A 21404-nucleotide genomic window follows, 5' to 3' on the forward strand; every position below is an offset into this window, starting at 1 on the left:
GTCCAGCGGGCCATATGGCAAGAATAGAAAAAGCATGAGTTGGCCCGTATACACTTCCGAATTTGGGTTGGAATTTGAGATACGTGCCTACTAGCTTGAGCGATTTAGCTTTTCTAAACTCAATGTTCTCATCTTTAGTATGGTAATTTCTAGTTCGTAGGGTTGTGAGAATTGAACGAGATAACTGCAAAGTGAAGAGTACCTAGTGGCTCAAAAATATTAGCTCCTTAAACAAATAGTGTAGCTCTTTGCATACAAGAAGCCTTTCCACTTTCCCTGAAATTCCAGGAGCCTGTCACTCCGTATCTAGCCTTAACAAAGACTCCTGTAATACATGGAAGATCTGGAGCCAATGTTGGGTAGGGCGTCTGCCCCTGCAATGTGGCATTAGAACTGCTTAAAGGACCTCTCCAAGTTTATAGGAAATCAACCTTAAGCTTACCATGCGGGCCTGCCTATACTGGGCCTATTATTTAGGCAAGCAACTTAAGTTGTTTCTTCAACCTCAAAAAAAAAAAAAATTAGAATGTTGCAAGTGTATGCCTAAGATCCCATCTAAATCCAAAAGCCATTGCACTTCAAGTTAAACTGAGAAACTTTCTCTACACTATTGACTTTTCATTTCTGAAAGTAATCTCTTTTGTCCTTAAAGCCTTGGAGTCATATATGAAGTGTTCCTTTACATTGATGCCCTCTAACCAATCTGTGACCAATTCCTGTTGTCCTTCCTTTCCTCCCACACTTTCTCCGGTTCCTAACTACATAGGCACCTCACCCTTCCTGGCTGACACTCTTAATCCTGTTCTCTCCCCACTTTCTCTGTCTTAACCTACAAAATATTTCATAAATTGGGACCGTAAATTGATCCCACACTGGTGGGATGTAATACATGAAATGTTGAAAGTCAGTACTCCATCAAAATTGAGAGAAAGTTTGGGGTGCCTGGCTGGCTCAGTCAGTAGAGCATATGATTTAATCTCGGGGATGTGAGTTCCAGCCCCACCTTGGGTGTAGAGGTTACTTAAAAACAAAATAAAAACAAAAGCCCCTACAAAATAAAGAAAACAGTTTATCTCTTTAAAAAAAATTGAGGGGCACCTAGGTGGCTCAGTTGATTAAGTGTCTGACTGGCTCAGGTCATGATCTCATGCTTTGTGAGTTTAAGAGATTGAACCCCACAACCAGCTCTGTGCTTACAGCCCAGGGCCTGGAGCATGCTTCAGATTCTCTGTCTTCCTCTCTCTCTCTGCCGCTCCCCCACTCGCAGGCTGTCTCTCTCTCAAAGAAAAAAAAATGAATAAACATTAAAAAACTTTTTTTTTTAAGTTGAGGGCACTTGGGTGGCTCAGTCAGTTAAATGTCCAACTGCTGATTTTGGTTCAGGACATCATCTCATGGTTTGTGAGATCAAGCCTCATGTTGGCTCTGTTCTGACAGTGTGGAGACTGTTTGGGATTCTCTCTCTCCCCCTCTCTGGGCCTCCCCTGTGCATTCTCAATCTCTCTCTCTCTCTCTCTCTGTTTCTCTCTCTCTCTCCTCTCTCAAAATAAATAAACATGAAAAAAATTAAAAAGTTTTGAGAGAAAATTCTCAGCTTTTTGTGAGAAAGGTATTTGTAAGCTTATGGGCATCCATTACTTATTGATTCATTTATTCATTTATGTATACTGTACGTCAAAGATACTTGCTGTTATTTATGAAATACTATGTGATTAATATGATTGCTACTATGCTGAAAAATCAGAAAGTGGTATACATGACAGGTAGGATAAGTGAGACACAAATGATATTAAAGAACAACAAAACAAAACCCTCTTAACTAGACTTCTGGCCTACCAGTAGTTGAGAACTACTTGCCTGAAATTCAAGTCATTCTTAGTCCTTAAAGCTTGCAAGTTAGCATTTGGTTTTTCAAATGTTACCTGAATCTGGCACGTAATTTTTTTTTTAATTGTTTTATAAACTATTAACTTTACTATTTTCTTTTTTTTTTTTAATTGTTTTATAAACTATTAACTTTACTATTTTCTTTTTTTTTTTTTTTTTTTACAAATAGTTTATTGTCAAATTAGTTTCTACATAACACTCAGTGCTCATCCCCAAAGTGCCCTCCTTCATGCCCATCCCCCCCTCCCCCCACATCCATCAGTCCTCAGTTTTTGTCAGCATTCAAGAGTCTCTCATGGTTTGCCTCTCTCCCTTTCCCCCACCATTTCCGCCCTTCTTCTCCCCCTTGGTCCTCTGTCAAGTTCCTCCTAATCCTCCTATACGTGCAAACATATGGTATTTGTCCTTCTCTGCCTGACTTATTTCGCTCAGCATAACACCCTCAAGGTCCATCCATGTTGCTACACATGGCCAGATTTCATTGTTTCTCATTGCCATGTAGTATTCCATGGTATAGATAAACCACATCTTCTTGATCCATTCATCTGTTGATGGACACTTAGGCTCTTTCCATGTTTTAGCTATTGTGGAGAGTGCTGCTATGAACATTGGGGTACATGTGCTCCTATGCCTCAGCATTTCTGTATCCCTTGGGTAAATTCCTAGCAGTGCTATTGCTGGGTCATAAGGGAGTTCTATTGTTAGTTTCCTGAGGAACCTCCACACTGTTTTCCAGAGGGGCTGTACCAGTTTACATTCCCACCAACAGTGTAGGAGGGTGCCCGTTTCTCCACATCCTCGCCAGCATCTAGAGTTCTCTGATTTGCTCATTTTAGCCACTCTGACTGGCGTGAGGTGGTATCTCAGTGTGGTTTTGATTTGTATTTCCCTGATGAGGAGGGATGCTGAGCATCGTTTCATGTGTCTGTTGGCCATCTGGATGTCCTCTTTGGAGAAGTGTCTGTTCATGTCTTCTGCCCATTTCTTCACTGGGTTGTTTGTTTTTCGGGCGTGGAGTTTGGTGAGTTCCTTATAGATTCTGGATATTAACCCTTTATCTGATATGTCATTTGCAACTATCTTTTCCCATTCCGTTGGTTGCCTATTAATTTTCTGGGTTGTTTCCTTGGCTGTGCAGAAGCTTTTAATCTTGATGAGGTCCCAACAGTTTATTTTTGCTCTCGATTCCCTTGCTTTTGGGGATGTGTCAAGTAAGAAGTTGCTGCGGTGGAGGTCAAGGAGGTTGTTTCCTGCTTTCTCCTCTAGGGTGTTGATAGTTTCCTGTCTCACGTTCAGGTCCTTTATCCATTTTGAGTTTATTTTTGATGGCACGTAATTTTTAGCATTAGTATACTTTAACTTGAGTTTATCATTTTAGGAGGCCATTTTTTTAAATGAAGAAGCTCTTTAAGTTTTCATATGGGATGATCTCCAAGCTGCACAGTGTACTATGTAGGACAGAGTGTATAATATAATACTATTTGCGAAAAAATGAAGAGGAAGTGTGGAAGGGAGACCATATATACGTATTTGCTTATATATGTGGAAAATAACTCTGAAAGCACTTAAATACATACATGTCTGCCATATATTTGTCATACTTTTTTGCCTGTGCCTCCTTCCCTAAAACAAGTCCTCTCTACTCCTTATTCAATACATTATAAAGTGCATTCCCCTGTTTTATGTGTTAATTTATTTTTCTCTATGTTTTATTGATGGTCTCTCCCAACTGGAGCAGGAATTTTGTCCATGTGGTTCACCTCTGTATCATCAGCTTTTTATTAGAGTAACTGGCATGTATATTTATTAAATGAAAGAATACATGAAGAATGTAAATTAACATTTCCACATAGGAAAAGAATTACTGAATGAAGGATGATGGGCAGTGTGGATCCTAAAAAAGAAAAGGAAAAAAGGCAAGAAGCAAGGGAGGAAATTCAGTTTGTCCCCAGCACAGTTCAGGTGAGAAAGTTTTTGAAACATGACAGGAGATTGGTGGTCCGTGTTAGACAAGAGGAACATGGGTGTACTGGCCTGTGATCTGCTTTCCAATACCAACAACTAGTTCTTTGATTCTTCAGATACCAAATGGATGTTCAACAATTCAACTCAATCCTGACACTAACTACCCAGAGTTAGTAAAGACCTCATAGCTTAAAGGCTCTGTTTCACAGGACTGCCCCCAATTCAGATGCCAGTCACAAGTCCTAGAAGTGCTGTACTTCTGACTATAAAATGGGAGTTCCCCTGATACCCTCCTAACGTTCAATCATTTCCTAGAATGGCTCACAGGACTCAGGAAGACGTATTACCTACATTTACAAAGTAAACATATCTTCTGTATCCTTACAAAGAATACAAATGAACGGCCAGATGATAAAGTTTTGAGTTCAGGGTACAGAAATGTCCTGAAAATAGGAGCTTCTGTCCCTGTGGAGTTGAAGTTCACCACCCTCTCAGGATGTGGATGTGCTCACCAATTCAGGAGCTCTCTGAATTGTTTAAGAGTTTTTGGGTGTTTCTTTTTAAAGTTTATTTATTTATTTTGAGGAAGGGGAAGGGGCAGAGAGAAAGAGAGAGAGAGAGAGGGAAGGAGAGAGAGATTCCCAAACTTGAACCCACAAACCATGTGATCATGACCTGAGCCAAAATCAAAGGGATGTTTACCCGACTGAGCCACCTGGGCATCCCTGTTCAAGAGTTTTAATAGAGCTCAATCTCCAGCAAACCCAGCCCCAGAAAGTTCCCAACCTTTAATCACTTTATCTTTCTGGTGACCAGCCTCATCTTGAGGCTATCTAAGGTTCCTCACCCAAGAACTACATCATTAGCATGAACTCAGAAGTGATGTAAAGGGGCTCATAATGAATAACAAAAAAACGCTTAAAATTTTTTTTACCATTTATTTATTTTTGAGAGATATAGAGACAGAGTGTAAGCGAGGCAGATGCAGAGAAAGAGAAAGAGAAAGAGAGGATCTGAAAAGGTCCCAGGCTCCAAGCTGTCAGCACAGAGCCCAACACAGGGCTCAAACTCACGAACTGTGAGATCATGACCTGAGCCGAAGTCGGACGTGCCCCCCAAAATGCTCTTATCACTCAGGAAATTGCAAAGTGTTACAGAGTTCTATGTCAGGAATTAGGGACAAAGACAAAATAATTTTTATTATACCAAAGCCTGTCATAGACTTCTGACACCAAGTCATTAAGATATTTTACTTGCTTTTTAGTGCTAAGCCCCCTAAGCAGCTTTCAACAGTAATTTGGTTTCCATATAGAATTTCTCACTGGGGAGAAAATGTTTGAAGAGTCAACATTTATGTATGGCTGACTTTGCAATTCTATTTATATAAACAAATAAACTGGCTTTAGAGCTTTAATATCAGTCTCATATGACTATAATTTATTAGGGGAGTTAGTACCAACTCTTTGTCTTTTAAAAAAAAAACGGTATTGACAAAACTAGTTACTAACATGGAAAAATATAGATTCCTACCTCAAAGTAGATTAAAAAAATAAGTTCTAAGTGGGCCAAGGATCTAAATTTAAAAATACAATAAGAACATCATATAACTTTGTATCAAGAAAGAACTTAACTAGGACAGGAGCCATTTCTTTATTTGTTTCTTTGTCTTAGAATTTGTATTTATTTTGGGGGGAAGGCAGGAGGGGAAGAGGGAGAGGCAGACAGAGAATCCCAGGCAGGCTGTGCATTGTCAGCACAGAGCCAGATATGGGTCTTGAACTCACAAACTGTGAGATCATGACCTGAGCCAAAATCAAAAGTCAGATGCTTCACTGACTGAGCAACCCAGACACCCCAGGACAGGAGCCATTTAAAGTCTGTATTTCCCCGTATGGGCCACCAAAAAATTTAAAGAAAAAATTAAATTAAAAAAATAGAATATATATTTGACTACATAAAAATTTAAAGTATGCTCAAATTTATTAGTAGTCAGATATGCAAGTAAAACAATGAGGTACCATTTTTCATTTCTTAAGTAGGCAAACACAAAACAAATTTTACTGTTGCCATCTATTGCTTACCAGGATATGGGGGAACTAATACTCTCATACATTGCTATTATAGTGTTGGAAAGTAATCTGGAATATTTATTAAAATTATAAATATACACATACATTTCAACCCAAAATCCCATTTATCTTAACGAAATAAAAGTGTGAATATGTAAGGCCATGAATGCAAGAATGTTTATTATGGTATTGATGTTGCAGGAAAAAACAAAGAAACAATCCAGATGTCTTCAATAGGAAACCTGTTGATCAAATTATGGTGTATCCTTACTATGGCATATTATTCAATCATGAAAATGATTTATAACTGATCTTAAGAAATGTTTATGATGCACTGTGACAAAGGAAGTTGCACAAAAATATGTGCAATAGAAAATAACTTTTCTATTATTTAACAAATACCCCCTTTTTGTATTAGTTTTAAAATCCCTGTAGGGGTGCTGGGTAGCTCAGCCAGTAAAGCATCTGACTCTTGATCTCAGTTCAAGCCTTGATCTTAGGGGCATGAATTCAAGCTCCACTCTGGGCTCCATGCTGGACATGGAGGCTACTTTAAATATTAAATAAATAAAAAATAAGACCCCTAAATACCTATATACAAACCTATATGTAGATATGGCTGTCGAGGCTTGGAAAAAGTATGGAAAGTTACATGTCAAAATATTAACATTTTAACATCTCTGATAGAGGGGGTAGGCATAGATATAAGGGTAAAGGACACATCAATAAATGTTTCTTGCTAAAATTTCACATATTAAAATGAGCTTATATATATATATATGTTATATATTTAAAGGAAAAGAGGAACCATTTTTTGAAACTCTGGATTCTGGAGATCTCCTCAAGCTCCTCCAACTCTGTGAGGCTTAAGTGGTGGCTGACCTTCCTGTCTTACACTGCCTCTTTTTAAATTTCCAAAGTATAATCACAAGTTTAGCAGACATTATTCTTTCATGGTTTCATGTATATTATTTAGTCTTTTGGATTAGTTTATAATACAAGTGTTGTACCTCCATAAAGAACTTACTATTCTCTACATTATCAAACACCATTTGGGCAGATGTGTGGGATGTCCAAACTAAAGCCAACAGATAGTTTGGTAATGTGGCCTGCCTTCCACCAGCTGTATAAAGACCTAGACCAGTGGTGGTCAACTGGGGCAATTTTGCTCACCTATCTTCCAGAGGATTTTTGACAATCTGAAGACATTTTTTTTGTTTATTTATTTGAAAAAGAGAGTGAGCACGTGTGCACGAGCTGGGGAGGAGCAGAGAGAAAGGGAGAGAGAATCCCAAGCAGACTTATCACTGCTAGAGCAGAGCCGGATGCAGGCCTTGATCCCATGAACCATGAGATCGTGACCTGAGCAGAAATCAAGAGTCAGACACCCAACCAGTTGAGCCATCCAGGCGCCCCTGAAGATGCTCCCTGAAGAGGAGGAGGTAGGGAAGGTACTACTGACATTTGGCAGTTAGAGGACAGTCACACTGCTCAACATTCTATGATGCAGAGGGCAGCCCCTAACAAAAAAGAATTTTCTAGCTAAAACGTCAGCAGTGCCACAGTTGAGAAAGTCTGTCTTAGAGTTTCAACCACAAGGGCAAGTGGTACTGCCTGGGACTCTAAGTGACAAAGATTCCCAAGGGAATGGGGGGGGGCAGGTTTTTATTAGCAAGGCCACGTTAAAAAGTAGCATAGAGAGTGGTGTTCAGACTTTGGTTTTAGCAGCTGAATTTATCTATTGAATAATCTTAACCCCATTAGATAATGTAGATCCATTTCCTTTAATATTTTAAGGACTCCAACCAATCAATAAGAAAAAGATTGATAGCCAGTTGAAAATGAAGAGTTCAGTTCACAGAAAGAGAAATGCAAGTGGTTTTTAAACATGTGAAAGATGTAAAACCTCGCTCATGAAAAGAGAAACACTAATTTACAATGAAATGCCATTTTTCACATTATCAAGGTAGTAAGGAATGAAAATTTGATCGTATGCTTGTATTGAAAAGAATGTGAAGAGCCAGGCCCAGTTTACAGTAATAGTAAAAATGTAAATTAGTACAACCCTACCAAAAGCAGCTTGGCACTGTTTGTCAAAATGTAAAATGCATGTGCCTTTTAATCTGGCAATTCTAATTCTAGAAACCCATTTTTTATAGATACACATACTTGCATATGTGTAGAATGACTTTTATGCAAGAGTAGTTATTGTGCCATTGTTTATACTAGCAAAAGATTGGAAACACACTAATTTGCCATTAATAAGAAATTGGTTAAACATATAACCAGTACATATTGTTTACATATATATGAATTATCACTTAAACTCAGGAAATGGGTAACAGAAATTGCTCCTAGGGCATGCAAATGGGAGACTAAAAGACAAAGGTGAAAGATTTTGCAGGTGAGGTGAGGTGGGGGTTGAGGGAGTGTGCACCTGGGTAGTTCAGTCAGTTAAGCATCCAACTCTTGATTTTGGCTCAGGTCATGACCTCACGGTCATGGGAATAAGCCCCATGTCCAGCTCTGTGCTGAGTGTGGAGCCTGCTTGAGAGTCTTTCCCTCTCCCTCTGCCCCTCTCTCAGGCTTGCACTCTCCCTCTCTCTCAAAAAGCAAAATAAAATAAATTTTTAAAAGCTTTTTTTTACTGTAAAACCCTTTTTGCCTTTTGAAGTCCTCACCATGTGCATCATTACGTATCATACGTGCGTTCATATGTCATACATTATATATCTTACATATATAAAAGGAGGGCTGTTCTGATTGAAGCAGTCTCCCTAAGTTTCTACCATGGCATCCCTTAAGGCATCATTAAGATTCAGGGTCCCAAAAGCACACAGTAAAAAAGCTACTGTCAGAGTTGGGGTAGAGTAGATGGGCTGCTGTAATAATAATCCAGAGGTTTCAATGGCTAAATATAACAAAAGTTTACTTCTCACAACAATCTTACATGTCTGATTTTCATCTGATGGCTTCTGAGGTCAGCTTTCCTTTAAAAAGTGACCAAGAGACCTTTATTCCTTTTATCTTATAGCTCTGCCATTGGACAGGCAAAGGAAATTAAGTAACATCTGTTGAAAGGTTTTATGGCCCAGTCCTGGAAGGGATGCTACTACATCTCATTCAACTGTCTAGAAACAGTCAAGTGACTACACGCAAGGAAGCCTTGGAAATTTTATCATTCAAGGTGACAAAATGGAGTTGAGGGCAAACAGACGACCATGATGAGCATTAAAATAAAATCTAGCTACATGGCCAATTCGCCAGCTGGATCCACTCATTACAATTTTATAAAAGTTTCCTATTAGCTTTTCACCAAATGCATCTACCTCTTTAATGGTGTCTTTTGATGAACAGAAGCCTTAGTTTTATTTATTTTTTAAATTTTCTTAATGTTTTTATTTCTGAGAGAGACAGACAGACAGACAGACAGACAGCATGATCAGGGAAGGGTCAGAGAGGGAGACACAGAATCTGAAGCAGGCTCCAGGCTCTGAGCTAGCTGTCAGCACAGAGCCCGATGTGGGGCTTGAACCCACAAACCGTGAGATCATGACCTGAGCCGAAGTCGGATGCCCAACCCACTGAGCCACCCAGACGCCCCTAGAAGCATTAGTTTTAATGTAGACGAATTTATCAATCTAGTTCTTTTGTATTTAGTTGTTTGTTTTGTTTTTTCCCCTTTTTAATCAAATGAACTATAATTTACACAAAACATTGTATTAGTTTTAGGTGTACAATATAATGGTTTGATAGATGCATATATTGCAAAATGATTACGAGAATAAGTTTAGTTAACATTCACCACTACACATAGCTACAAAATTTTGCACATATGTGTGTGAGAACTTTTAGCCTTACTTCCTTAGCAATTTTCAAATATATATATTTGAATGTATATATACTTGTATATATACACAGTTATGTTAAAAGTCACCATATTGTACACTACATCCCTAGGATTTATTACTGGAAATTTATGTCTTTTGATCATCTTCACCCATTTCCCCACCCCCTGCTTCTGGCAACCATCGATCTGTTCTCTGTATGCATTTGGTTTGTTTGGTTTTAGATTCCACATATAAATAAAATCATACAATATTAATCTTTTTCTGTCTGACTCATTTCACTTAGCATAATGCCCTCAAGGTTGATCCATGTTTTTGCAAGTGGCAGGATTTCCCTCTTTTTTTATGGCTGAATGATATTCCACATATATCATATTTTCACATCTTCTTTATCCATTCGTCCAGTGATGGGCACTTAAGTTGTTTCCATGTCTTGGCTGTTATGAATAATGCTGCAGTGAATATGGGGGGTTACAGATATCTTTCAAGATAGTGATTTCAATTTCTTTACATAAATTCCCAGAAGTGGAATTGCTGGATTATTTGGTAATTCTATTTTTAATTTCTTTTTTAAATTTTTTGTAATGTTTATTTATTTTTGAGAGACTGAGAGAAACAGAGCATGAGCGGGGGAGGGGCAGAGACAGAGGGAGACAAAGAATCTGAAGCAGGCTCCAGGCTCTGAGCTGTCAGCACAGAGCCCGATGCAGGGCTTGAACTTGTGGACCACGAGATTATGACCTGAGCCAAAGTCAGATGCTTAATCGACTAAGCCACCCAGGCACCCCTATTTTTAATTTCTTGAGGAGCCTCCATACTGTTTTCCATTGTAGCTGCATTCCCACAATGTACACAAGGGTTCTCTTTCTCCACATCCTTGACAGCACTTAATATCTTCTCTCTTTACTATTTTTTTTAAATTTTTAATGTTTTTTTTATCACTGAGAGACAGAGAGAGACAGAGCATGATCATGGGAGGGGCAGAGAGAGGGGGAGACACGGAATCTGAAGCAGGCTCCAGGCTCTCAGCTGTCAGCACAGAGCCCGACGTGGGCCTTGAACTCAGGAGCCGTGAGAATATGACCTGAGCCAAAGTCGGACGCTCAACCGACTGAGCCACCCAGGCACCCCTATTTATTTATTTTTAAATGTTTACTTACTTTTTTTCAGATAGAGAGAGAGAGAGAAAAAGAGAGCATAAGTGGGGAGGAGCAGAGAGAGACACACACAAAAAATCTCAAGCAGGCTCTGAACTGTCAACATGGAACCCAACACGGGGGGCTTGATTTCACAGACCATGAGATCTTGATCTGAGTCAAAATCAAGAATCAGATGCTCATCCGACTGAGCCACCCAGGCACCCCTCTTATCTTTTCGATGACAGTCATTCTAACGAGTGTGAGGTAATATCTCATTGTGGTTTTGATTTGCATTTTCCTGTTGATTAGTGATGCACCATTTCATGTTTCTGTTAGCCATCTTTATGTACTTTTTGGAAAATGTCTATTCAGATCTTCTGCTGTGTTTTTGATTAGATTGTTTCCTTTTGAGTTGTATGAATTTTTTTAGGTACATATTTTGGATATTAACCTTTCATCAGATATGTGAATTACAAATAGTTTTTCATATTCCATAGGTTACCTTTTCATCTCATTGATGCTTTCCTTTACTATTCAGAAGGTTTTTAGCTTGATGTAGTCCCACTTGTTTATTTCTGCTTTGTTGCCTTTGCTTTGTTGTCAAATCCAAAATATCATCTCTAAGACTGATGTCTAGCAGTTTACTCCCCATGTTTTCTTCTAGGAGTTTATGATTTTAGGTTTTATGTTCAAGTCTTTAATCCATTTTGAGTTGATGATTGTGTATGGTAAAAGACAGTGGGTCAGCTTTATTCTTTTGCATGTGGATATCCAGTTTTTCAATACCATTTTCTTTTTGCTTTTTTAGGTTTATTTAATCTTCAGTGAGAGAGAGAGAGAGAGACAGAGCACAGGCGGGGGAGAAGCAGAGAGACATGGAGACACAGAATCTGAAGCAGGCTTCAGGCTCTGAGCTGTCAGCACAGAGCCCAACTCGGGGTTTGAACACATGAACCATGAGATCATCACCTCAGCTGAAGTCAAACACTCAATGGATTGAGCCACCCAGGTGCCCTGCCCAACACGAATTATTGAAGAGATTATCCTTCACCTACTGTATATTATTGGCTCTTTTGTCATAAGATTTTGTTGTGTCTTGTAAATTCCCTACATATTTTGAATTAAAGTCCTTTGTTGGATATGTGATTTGCAAATATTTCTCCCAGTCTGCGGTCTGTCTTTCTCTTAACCAGATCCCTTTACAGAGCAGAGGTTAATATTAACGAAAATCAATTTATCATTTTTTTTCTTTTATGAATTTTGCTGTTGGTATTATGTCTAATAACTCTTTGCTTAACCCAAGGCCACAAATATTTTCTTACATTTTTCTTCCAGAAGTGTTTTAGTTGTACACTTTATATTTCCTTCCACTTCATTTGGGCTAGTTTTGGTAAAAATTATATGAACTATCAGTCAAGGTGTTTTTTGTTTTTGTTTTCTTATTGTTTGCCTATGGATATCCATTTGTTCCATCACTACTTCTAGAAAGTACTGTCTTCGTTGAATTGACTCTACACTTTCGTCAAAAATCAATTGTGGGTTTTGTGTGGGTTTCTTTCTGGACTCTACCTTGTTCTATGGATGTATATATGTTTTTCTCCAATACTATGCTATCTTGATTGTATAACTTTATAGTAAATCTTAAAAATCTGATAGTAGCAGGGGTGCCTGGGTGGCTCAGTCGGTTAAGTGTCTGACTCCTGATGTTGGTTCAGGTCATGATCTCACGGTCATGATCTCATGGTTGTGAGATCAAGCTCTGCATCAGGCTTTGTGCAGAGCATGCAGCCTGCTTGGGATTCACCCTCTCTCTCTGCCCCTCCACCCCTCACACATGAGCATGCACTCTCTTTTTCAAGATAAATAAATAAAAATTTTTTTAAAATGTTAGTAGCAGCCCTCCAACTTTTCTTTTCTTCAAAATTGCTTGGGCTATTCTAATTCCTTTGCCTGTCCATATACAATTTTATATTAAGCTTGCCCATATCTATCTAAAAAAACCAGGCTGAGATTTTCACATTGAATCTATAGTTCAATTTGGAATCAACAACATAATAATACTAAATGTTCCAATATTCTCACATAGTATATCTCCCTATTTATTTAGAACTTCAATTTCTTCCATCAGTGTTTTGTAGCTTTCAGTATATAGATCCTGCACATATTTTGTTAAACTTATACCTAGATACTATATTTTTGGGGTGCTATTGTAAGTGGTAGTTTTTTATTTTTAATGGTATTTTTAATTTTATTAAATTTTTTTTAATGTTTAATTTTTGAGAGAGAGAGAGAGAGAGAGCATGAGCAGAAGAGGGGCAGAGAGAGAGAGGGAAACACAAAATCCAAAGCAGGCTCCAGGCTCTGAGCTGTCAGCTCAGAGCCCAAAGTAGAGCTTGATCTCATGAACTGTGAGATCATGACCTGAACCTAAGTCAGATACTTAACCACTGAACCACCCAGGCACCCCTCTTGAAGCCTTTTATTGATCACATATCACACCTTTGTACTATACATATACATATGTATGTAAATATATATATGTAGTGCTGATATATATAAATTTCATTTAAAAAACCACCTGAGGGTTAAAAACATTTCTTCTGGATTGAGCTATTGTTACCATTATTACTATTATACAACTTATTAAAATAACATTAATATAATTCAGATAAATAATTATTAAGAAAAAATAAAATTTGGGGTGCCTGGGTGGCTCAGTCAGTTGAGCAACCAACTCTTGATTTTGACTCAGGTCATAATCTCCTGGTTCATGAGTTCAAGCCTCATGAGAGTGCTGTGCTGAAAGTGTAGAGCCTGCCTGTGATTCTTTCTCTCTCTCTCTCTCTCTCTCTCTCAAAATAAATAAACTCAAAATAAAAGAAAGAAAAAATAAATTTTTATTGGAATTACATATCTTAGTGACATAAATGGGATTTAAAATGTTTTCCAATTAGTTTAAGTGTCTGTGAATGAATATTAGTTATTACTAGAATGAGACAGGTTCAGCATCAATCAGCTCTGAGAAACTTTGTCCGCATATATGAGTAGCCATAAATGGAAGGAATTTTGTTATTGCTGTCATCCAATTGTTTGAACTTCTTCCTAGTTATATGCCAAAAATCGCATAATTTTCTATTTTCAAAAATTACTCTTTAAAAATTTTTATTAAATAATTTTTTAATTTTATTTATTTTTGAGAGACAGAGAAAGACAGAGCAGGAGCAGGAGAGAGGGACACAGACTCCAAAGCAGGCTCCAAGCTGTCAGCACAGAGTCTGACGTACGGCTCAAGCTCACAAACCGTGAGGTCATGACCTGAGCTGATAGTCGGATGCTTAACTGACTGAGCCACCAGGTGCCCCTCAAAAATTATTCTTAATGATCAAATAGCTAACAATTGGATTAGTTCTTCCTTTGGATTTTGGTAGGAAAGAATTGGAAAATACCCAATCTTCAAAAAAAATTTGTATTCAGTATTAGAATCATTCACTTTCTCAATTTTGTGAGAAAGTTAGCAAGACTTACAAACAAATAATTGTATCCAATTTTCTTCTATTAGAGGCACCTTGTTTAATAGGGAAAGGTTAGAATATTAAATATTGTTAAATTCAATACAACATTTTTGATAACATCCTTTTATCTTATCAAGTAGCTTGAAGATATGTTGTTGAAAACTTGAAGTTTCAGATTTAGTTCAGACAATGTACAGAACAGTGATGTCCAGTAAAAACAGAATGAGAGTCAAATACATAATTCTAATTTTTCCAGTAGCCACACTAAAAATATTTAAGAGATAGGTAAAATTAATTTAAAAATGTATTTCATTGAGAGCAGTATATAGAAATATCATTTCAAAATATAATCAATATAATAAAATTTACACTACTTTGTTTTTTAACTTTAAAATTAAAAATTCAGGGCACCTGAGTGGCTCAGTCAGTTAAGCATCTGACTCTTGATTTCAGGTTAGGTCACGATCTCATGGTGGTGAGATGGAGCCCTGTGTTTGGCTTCACAATGTGCATGGAGCTTGCTTGGAATTCTCTCTCTCCATTGAGGTGCCTGGGTGGCTCAGTCGGTTAAGCGTCCGACTTTCGCTTAGGTCATGATCTCACGGTTCGTGGGTTCGAGCCCCGTGTTGGGCTCTGTGCTGCCAGCTCAGAGCCTGGAGCCTGTTTCAGTTGTGACTCCCTCTCTCTCTCTGACCCTCCCCTGCTCACGCTGTCTCTCTCTCTCTCTCCTAGAAATAAATAAAACATTAAAAAAAAAGTTTTCATTTCTCAGAAATTATGCACTGTGATAACTATTACTAAAGCATTTTATAAGGGCATAATGTAACATATAAACTTGTTGAATTGCTATGTTGTACACATGAAACTAATGTAACACTGTGCATCACTTATACTTAAATCTTTAAAAAAAATTTTTTTTAAATTAGGAGTGCCTGGGTGGCTCAGTCAGTTAAGCCTCCAACTCTTGATTTTGGCTCAGATCATGGTCTCATCGTTCATGAGTTGGAACCCCACACAGGGTTCTGCACTGACAGCATGGATCCAGCTAAGGATGCTCTCTCTCTCCCTCTCTCTCTGCCCCTCCCCTGCTGGCAAGCGCTGTTTCTCATTCTCTCTCTCTCTCTCTCTCTCTCCTTCAAAATAAATAAATAAAACATTAAGAAAAAAGAATTCGGGGATTCTGGGTGGCTCAGTCAGTTAAGCATCCAACTCTTAGTTTCATTTCAGGTCATGATCTCCTCATTTAGTGAGTTCGAGCCCCATGTCTGGCTCTGCACTGGAGATGTGGGGCCTGCTTATAATTCTCTCTCTCCCTCTTTCTCTCCCTCTCTCTCTGCCCTTCCCCAACTTGCACTGTCTCTTTCTCTCTCAAAGTAAATAAACTTAAAAAAAATAAAAATTAATTTCTAATGATTTAATTAGAGAGAGAGAGAGCGAGCAGGGAGGGGAGGGGCAGTGAGAGAGGGAGACACAGAATCCAAAGCAGGCTCCAGGCTCTGAGCTGTCAGCACAAAACCTGACTCAGGGCTTGAACCCACAAACAGTGAGATCATGACCTGAGCTGAAGTTGGTTGCTTTTCCGACTGAGCCACCCAGGTGCCCTAAATTTGATGCCATTCTTGACACCATTCCACCTCTGAAGACAATGCTGATTTGTCTTCAGAGTAAAGTACACTACATATACTTATATTTAGTGTATTAAACACTTTCCAGCTCATTAGACCGTTAAGGGAGGCTCTAATACAGGGTCTATTAACGATGATGATGATAATAATAATAATAAAAATAGTGATTACTACCTTTAACAGTTTCCAAGCATCTTCTTGTGTCTCTTGTTTGAACCTCACAACTAACCTCATTTTCCTGAGGATATTGTACCTTTTGTTACATTCTGAAAACCACACTAGTAGAGTGCCTAGGTGGCTCAGTCAGTCAAGTATTTGACTCTTGATTTCGGCTCAGTTCATGATCTCACTGTTCGTGAAATCAAGCCCCCCATTGGGCTCTGTGCTGACAAGGCCAGGCCTTCTTGGGATTCTCTCTCTCCCATTCTCTGCCCCTCCCCAACTTGTGCGCGCCTGCGTGCATGCGCTCTCTCTCTCTCAAAAAGAAACAGGGGCGCCTGGGAGGCTTAGTCGGTTAAGCGTCCGACTTTCGCTTAGGTCATGATCTCGCGGTTCATGGGTTCGAGCCCCGCGTCGGGCTCTGTGCTGACTGCCAGCTCGGAGCCTGGAGCCTGTTTCAGTCTGTGACTCCCTCTCTCTCTGACCCTCCCCTGCGCATGCTGTCTCTCTCTCTCTCTCTCCTAGAAATAAATAAAACGTTAAAAAAATTAAAAAAAAGAAATAAACATTAAAAAAACAAAATAAATGAAATAAAAAAGTCCTGGGTGATGTACAGCATGTTGACTATGGTTAATAATACTGTATTGTATATTTGGAAGTTGCTACGAGAGCAGGTCTTAAAAGTTCTCATCACAAGAAAAGTATCTGTAACAACGTGTGAGTGACAGGTGTTAACAAGACTTATTATGGTGATTATTTCACAATATTCCAATATACACATATTGAATCATTAAGTCATATACCGGAAACAAATACAGCATTATACATCAATGATACCTCAATAAAAAAGAAAGAATAAACAAAGAAACCAAAAAATACTTGATCGCTCATTTTTAATAAGATCATCTCACAAATTACTGAAATACAAACTATTACTTCTCTAAATAATTTATTTAATGTGTTACTAGAATTTCAAAGATATTTAATAATGTCATAAGAAGTTAAATGAAGGGGTGCCTGAATGGCTAAGTTGGTTAAGCATCCAACTTTGGCTCAGGTCATGATCTCACGGTTCACCTGTTGAGCCTTGTGTCAGGCTTTGTGCTGACAGCTCAGAGCCTAGAACCTGCTTTGGATTCTGTCTCCTTCTCTCTCTGCCCTTCCCTGACTCATGCTTGCTCCCCCCCTCAAATAATTAAATGTTAAAAAAAATTTTTAGATAATAAAAAAAAACTTAAATGAGTGTCTTCTCTTTTCCATTCTGTAGGGTCAATTACCACATTTTTTTTTCACTTTTGGGTTCAGCTTTTCACTCAATGTCTAGCATTAACATTGGAGCTCAATAAATGTTTTTTTAATGAATCATAAAGTTCCTAATCATTCATATAGCCAAGGAAGTTTTGGTACTAGTGCCTCAAAGGAAGATTCCGAAACCTAACAGAGAAAACCTAAGATGAGTAATAATCTCTTCTATCTCTCCAAGTTCCTAATGCTGGGAAGCCCCTTAAATGGTATGTATTCATTCTAAATAATTACCCTATTCTTGAGAGATAATGGATCAGAACAATCTGCTTTCTGTTTACCTCATGGGTTTCCAAAGAGGCACTGGCTCAGCTCAAAGACATATTGAAGTCCCCTGAGCAAAATCAAGGTATGCTGTGATTATTAGGCCAGCCCCTTAAGAATTAAGAAATGGACAGAAATCCAGGTGATAATGTCTTCTTGGAAACATCTTTGCCACTTACACCTCTTTCATGGAGCCCTCTGACGTTTCTACATAATTTTATCAGTTCAAATAATATCAAATATTTTTTATTTAAAACTTTATGGAGGCCTATTTTTTATTTTTAAAGTTTATTTATTTGTTTTGAGAGAGAGAGAGAGAGAGAGAGAGAGAATTAATGGGAGAGGAGCAGAGAGAGAGAGGGAGAGAGACAGAATCCCAAGCAAGCTCCACACTGTTGTCATGGAGCTCAATGTGGCGCCCAAATTCATAAACCTGTGAGATAGACCTAAGACAAAATCAAGAGTCGGATGCCTAACTGACTGAGCCACCCAGGAGCCCTGGGACCTATTTTTTTTAAATCTCCTTTACCACTAATATTAATTCTACCTTGAAATCACTTATTTTCATTTTTGAATATTTCTCTCTGTTTCTATAAAAACTGGTATCTGATATTTTTTATTTTACACATCTTGTATTATAATAGTTATTTGTGCATTTGTATTATCTCACCTATTTGGTAATGAGCTTTTTAAGTATATTAAGGTTACTTTTTATTTAGTCTTCAATTGATCATTTCATCAATACTACAAAATATCCACTATATACATAATGTGATACAGAGTGCTGTCTTGGTAGAGCATGTGACTCTTGATCTTGGGGTCCTGAGTTCAGGCCCCATGTTGAATATAGAGATTACTCTAAAAAAAAGAAAAGAAAAAGCAACCAAGTACATAACGAAGCATAATGGGATATGAACATGGACAAGAAATACACAATTCCTGACCACATAGAACTTGGGGAATATATCACTTATCATTCACATAGAAGGCATTCAATAAACATTTGTAGAATGTACATGAGAAAACTGTTTTATGTGTGTATGGTAGGTGAGATTTTGAAAAATAGCATCTCTTGCAATTATACTTAAAATATAAGCTAGTTAAGGGTACCTGACTGGCTCAGTTGGTACAGTGTGCGACACTTGATCTCATGGTCCTCAGTTCAAGCCCTGCATTGGGAATAGAGATTACTTAAATATATATATATATTTGTGTGTGTGTGTGTGTGTGTGTATTAGTTGGACTGCAAGTTCACTAAATAGTTAAATTAATACACCACTTAGGGGCACCTGAGTGGCTCAGTCGGTTAAGTGTCGACTTTGGCTCAGGTCATGATCTCACAGTCTGTGGGTTCAAGCCCCACGTCGGGCTCTGTGCTGACATCTCAGAGCCTGGAGCCTGCCTCCAATTCTGGGTCTCCCTCTCTCTGCTCCTCCTCTGCTCACTCTCTGTATCTCAAAATAAAGACATAAAATTTAAAAAAAAATTTATGATGATAGTAGTAAAGAAAAGAAATAAAGTAGATAATTAAAATTACAGTTAATATACCATATTCTTATGAAAGAAAAATTACCATCAAGATTAATATCACCTGCAGGTAACTGGTAAAATTCCTAGGCAGCCAAAACCCTGTTCTAGGAAGCACATTACTTTCTGGAAGAGGCTATTCTCTCCTGAACTTTGTGGGTTTAAGTCAGATGTTGATTCAGAATTGATAAATTTAATCAAGAAAACATTTTTCTTGCGATTTTTAAAAATATTTATTCTTGAGAAAGAGAGAGACAGAATAGGGGCAGGGGAGGGGCAGAGAGAGAGAGAGGGAGACACAGAATTCCAAGCAGGCTCCAGGATCTGTCCTGTCAGCACAGAGACGTATGTGGGGCTCAAACTCACTGTGAGATTGTGACCTGAGCCGAATTCAGACACTTAAACAACTGAGTCATCCAGGCTCCCCTTAAGGAAAAACTTTTCTAAGGATGTATAATTTAAATAGATTATTAAAAGGAACCAAATAAAACTAAATCAACTTTGACGTAATATAAATTAATTTACTTTTATTATAATGATAAAACATTATCTTTTTAAAATTTTTTAACATTTATTCATTTTTGAGAGAGAAAGAGAGAGACAGTGCAAGTAGGGATGGAGCAGAGAGACAGGGAGACAGAATCTAAACAGGCTTCAGGCTCGGAGCTGTCAGCACAGAGTACGATGTGGGGCTTGAACCCGCAAACCATGAGATCATGACCTGAACCAAAGTCAGATGCCTAACCAACCAAGCCACCCAGGCACCCCAACATGATCCTTATCTAAGGCTTTTGTTACTTAATTTACAATAGTACAATATAATATACAGCTAAAATTATGTTATTTATAAAAATGTGGCATTCCTAAGCAAATCTATGTACAATATCTCTGATATTGTTTTGAGGGAATAGTTAAATAAGAATTATGAAATAATTCCATTAATTAAAGATGGATCCGGGGCGCCTGGGTGGCTTAGTCGGTTAAGCGTCCGACTTTCGCTTAGGTCATGATCTCGCGGTTCGTGGGTTCGGGCCCCGCGTCGGGCTCTGTGCTGACTGCCAGCTCAGAGCCTGGAGCCTGTTTCAGTCTGTGACTCCCTCTCTCTCTGACCCTCCCCTGCTCACGCTGTCTCTCTCTCTCTCTCCTAGAAAGAAATAAAATAAAAAACATTAAAAAAATAAATAAATAAAAGAATTTGTTTAAAAAAAAAAAAGATGGATCCTAAATTATTCTGTTAATTTTTCTAGACACCATCATCACATTTTCCCTGTGTATTGTAGCAAAAAGAGGAAGTTATATAATACTAAAAATTAATCAGCTGCTCTAGCCACTAAAATACAATTTTGTATCTTGGTAACAGAAGGCAAAAAATTTTAAACATTTCATTAAAAATTTTTTTTTAAGTTTATGTATTTTGAGAGGGACATAGTGAGCAGGGGAGGGACAGAGAGAGGGAGAAAGAGTCCCAAGCAGGCTCTGCACTGTCAGTACAGAGCCCGATGTGGGACTGGAACCCACGAAACTGTGAGTTCATGACCTGAGCCTAAAGTGAGAGCTGGATGCTTAACCGACTGAGCCACCCAGGCACCCCTAAACATTTTAAAAATGGAAATGAGATGAAGATGGTGGGGGAGGCAGAATTCTAAGATATTCCCTAGAATTCATGCTCTCCTGTATCTATCACTCTTCTTCCCAAGTGAGCAAGGCCTATGAACACACAGGATAGCTCCTCCTTTGATTAAGTCACATTCTATAAACCTGTTTTAAACATTTTTTTTAAATTTACTTATTTTTGAGAGAGAGAGAATCCCAAGCTGGCTTTGCGCTGCCAGCACAGAGCCTGAAGAAGGGATTGATCTCACAAAACATGAAATCCTGACCTGAGCAGAAATCAAGAACTGGACACTTAACTGCCTGAGCCACCCAGGTGCCCCTCCATAAACCTGTTTTAGCTCACTGGAGAAATTCTCCTGCTGGCTTCTGAGAAGTAAGCTCTGCTGTGGTGAAGGAGTTTGTAAGCTAGCCACCTGATAAGGAACTGAGGGGCCTCCAAGGGCAGAGTGGATCCCAGCTGTCATCAGCAAGAAAGCTGGCTCCTCACTCCTAC

Source organism: Hyaena hyaena, unplaced genomic scaffold (genome assembly GCF_003009895.1).
Source record: "Hyaena hyaena isolate Hyena2069 unplaced genomic scaffold, ASM300989v1 scaffold_73, whole genome shotgun sequence".
Lineage (NCBI taxonomy): Eukaryota > Metazoa > Chordata > Mammalia > Carnivora > Hyaenidae > Hyaena > Hyaena hyaena.